A 3,854-nucleotide genomic window follows, 5' to 3' on the forward strand; every position below is an offset into this window, starting at 1 on the left:
TGTTCAGCAAGACTTTCACATGTTGATGTTTTGGCTTTCGCCTACTAGAAGCAACATAATACTCGTCTTGTTAGCTCATTCAATGAGAATAGCTTTTCCCGTTGAGAATTTTTGCCTTCAATTGGCGTTGTAGTGAGTTTGGCTACTCAGATCACCAAATACTTGTGACAATTCGAACCAGAAATGTTTTCAATTTTCACATGCTGATGTTTCGGATTCAACCTACTAGAAGCAGCATAATACTTGTATTCAACAATTTCTGTATCAAATCCCAGTTTTCTCTGGTGCATCTTTGCCAAACTATTCCAAACTGCCTGAGTCTGAATACCAATTACAGGTACTAGTAAATGCACGTTACTAAGGACTATATAGTTCTAGGTTACTGTACACAACGACGTTCACATGTTGATGTTTCAGCTGCCGCTTACTAGAAACAACATAATACTTATCGTGCATACCTTTCCATAACTTGTCCTTTTCAGATGCATTAGTTTCCCTTTGTCTTGGCTTCTACAGTCAGACTGGCTACTAGTAACAGCACAGTACTAATCACATATCGTTCTACAGTTTGCAGACAACTTTCACATGTTGATGTTTCAGCTTTCGCCTACTAGAAACAACATAATACTCGCTGTATACATTTGTAGTTCTCTATGTAACTTTCATGTGAAGAAGTTTCGCCAGTCTTTTTGACTGTCTCAAATCTGAGTCATGCTTAGGCTACTAGTTGCTTCATAGTACTTATCGCCTCGAGATCATTGAACAAAACTTGATTTTCACATGTTGCTGTTTCAGCTTCCGCTTACTAGAAACAACATAATACTAGTCTCATTAAGTTCCGTCTCTTTGCAATTTTCTTATGAAGAAAATTCGCCATCACAATGACTCCAGCAGTTCTTGATCAAGGAATGCAATCATTGATCAGAATGCTATTATTTGAATCGGTTCTGCTTTAAGTGTTCCAATTTTATTGGAAGCACCAACAATAGAACATCAATGTGTTCAATCGAGAGTTATATAACCCTGAATCGGACGCAGTCAACAGCCGAAGCCGAGACCGCCTTTTGCGTTAGAGAGGTCGGTAAACAAATCTTGCGATTCATACCGAATTAACACATATAGCTGTGCTCCTCTTCGTAAAGCGAGCCAAGTGATCCCCTGTTGAAGGATGTATTTGGACCAATCTAGTAGCATTTGGTTTCCAACAAGCTCTCCCAAGTTAGCTTACTTATTGGGCTTTTCAACCAATTCGGTTGGCTACAAGCATCATCAAAGTACTAGCCACAGTTTGATCGCAAAATTCTACGACTTTCACATGTTGATGTTTCGGCTTGCGCTTAGCCTACTATAAGCAACATAATACTAGTCATATCATAGAGCGTGATCAGCTTGTGACGTTCTCATGATGAAGTTTCACCAACAGTGTCTCACTTCGAGCTTAAATCCAGCTACTAGTAACTACACAGTACTGACTGCAACGATAACTTTTATCTATACCTTTCACATGCTGCGCTTTCGGCCAGGGCCTACTAACGTCAACATAATACTCGATATAAACTTTTGTTCATGATGCAGCTTCCCCATGCAGAAGTTTCGCCTTCAAATGCTCTCTTGGCCATATGACGTAAGAAAAGGTTACTAGTAACATCACAGTACTAGCCACAGTTTGATTGCAAAATTCTACGACTTTCACATGTTGATGTTTCGGCTTGCGCTTAGCCTACTAGAAGCAACATAATACTAGTCATATCATAGAGCGTGATCAGCTTGTGACGTTCTCATGATGAAGTTTCACCAACAGTGTCTCATTTCGAGCTTAAATCCAGCTACTAGTAACTACACAGTACTGACTGCAACGCTAACTTTTATCTATACCTTTCACATGCTGCGCTTTCGGCCAGGGCCTACTAACGTCAACATAATACTCGATATAAACTTTTGTTCATGATGCAGCTTCCCCATGCAGAAGTTTCGCCTTCAAATGCTCTCTTGGCCATATGACGTAACACAAGGTTACTAGTAACATCACAGTACTAGCCACAATTTGATCGCAAAATTCTACGACTTTCACATGTTGATGTTTCGGCTTGCGCTTAGCCTACTAGAAGCAACATAATACTAGTCATATCATGGAGCGTGATCAGCTTGTGACGTTCTCATGATGAAGTTTCACCAACAGTGTCTCATTTCGAGCTTAAATCCAGCTACTAGTAACTACACAGTACTGACTGCAACGATAACTTTTATCTATACCTTTCACATGCTGCGCTTTCGGCCAGGGCCTACTAATGTCAACATAATACTCGATATAAACTTTTGTTCATGATGCAGCTTCCCCATGCAGAAGTTTCGCCTTCAAATGCTCTCTTGGCCATATGACGTAACACAAGGTTACTAGTAACATCACAGTACTAGCCACAATTTGATCGCAAAATTCTACGACTTTCACATGTTGATGTTTCGGCTTGCGCTTAGCCTACTAGAAGCAACATAATACTAGTCATATCATAGAGCTTGATCAGCTTGTGACATTCTCATGATGAAGTTTCACCAACAGTGTCTCATTTTGAGCTTAAATCCAGCTACTAGTAACTACACAGTACTGACTGCAACAATAACTTTTATCTATACCTTTCACATGCTGCGTTTTCGGCCAAGGCCTACTAACGTCAACATAATACTCGATATAAAATTTTGATCATGATGCAGCTTTCCCATGCAGAAGTTTCGCCTTCAAATGCTCTCTTGGCCATATGACGGAACACCAGGTTACTAGTAACATCACAGTACTAGCCACAGTTTGATTGCAAAATTCTACGACTTTCACATGTTGATGTTTCGGCTTGCGCTTAGCCTACTAGAAGCAACATAATACTAGTCATATCATAGAGCGTGATCAGCTTGTGACGTTCTCATGATGAAGTTTCACCAATAGTGTTTCATTCGAATTGGTTCTGCTTTAAGCTCTCCAATTGTTTTGGATGAACCAGTTTTGCCCTTCGAAGCCACTTTTGTGAGCTTTTGTGGGTCTTTACCAAGAGGATATACCTCAAGGCCTCTTTCAATTCCTTTAAGTTCTTTCAACTCCTTTACAGTTTCTAGGTTCACATAGCTGCAAACCTTATTTCTAGTTTTAAGTCTGGCCAACTTGGGGAGAGTTGGTGCAGACCGTGACCAATTCTAGTAGGATGCCACAACAAGAATGTGATCAACTTAGCTTGTCGATGAACCTGCCCCACATTCAAACAACTCTATCGCCTTTTCCTCGTATAGTTATATGCGAGGGCCTCTCATAGAGAGCGCTGTTAGCAACCTTTTCCACATAGACGATAAAGTTGTGAGTGTTTTGCACATGGCTGTTGTCATCACCACGTGACGAGTCAACTCAGCTTGACTCTCTACACTCCGACAAGCTTTGCACATACGCCTTTAGTTCAGTATGTGTCTTTAATCTGACTCCGGTGCCTCAAGCCGGAAAAATTGTCAGATTATGATCATTATCGGTTAGTCATCCCGATGCAAGATCGTATCGTACTGTCTTTGTCTACCTCCAGATTCCGAAGAACAGGAGGAGACTCTCCCAGACCTACATATCTGGGAGAATGTTCAGAGGGCGAGAAGCTGTGGATTACTCTCCCCTAAGAACTGACTAAACTTTACCCTCGTCCAAGGTAAGTTTATTTTAGCTAGCCTTCTATGTAAAGGATCTGAGGCTAAGCTGTGTTTTTTCGAGCCTTTGGCTCGGAGCAAGTTCAGTGGGCGCCCCGAGTAGCTCAACTCTTTCCCACTGAACAGCGCAACGCTCTGTCACTCGCTGGGATTTTTGCGTGTCGGTTCTAACCACGCGACTTGTG

The 3,854-nt window shown here is 41.4% G+C and overlaps 1 pseudogene; it reads right to left on the reverse strand.

Moving 5' to 3' along the window:
- Window positions 1–1,018: 1,018 nt before the first annotated feature.
- On the reverse strand, window positions 1,019–1,170 carry LOC142357430 (5.8S ribosomal RNA; annotated as a pseudogene).
- Window positions 1,171–3,854: the final 2,684 nt, after the last annotated feature.

Source organism: Convolutriloba macropyga, unplaced genomic scaffold (genome assembly GCF_964194025.1).
Source record: "Convolutriloba macropyga unplaced genomic scaffold, txConMacr16.3 SCAFFOLD_1417, whole genome shotgun sequence".
NCBI lineage: Eukaryota > Metazoa > Xenacoelomorpha > Acoela > Convolutidae > Convolutriloba > Convolutriloba macropyga.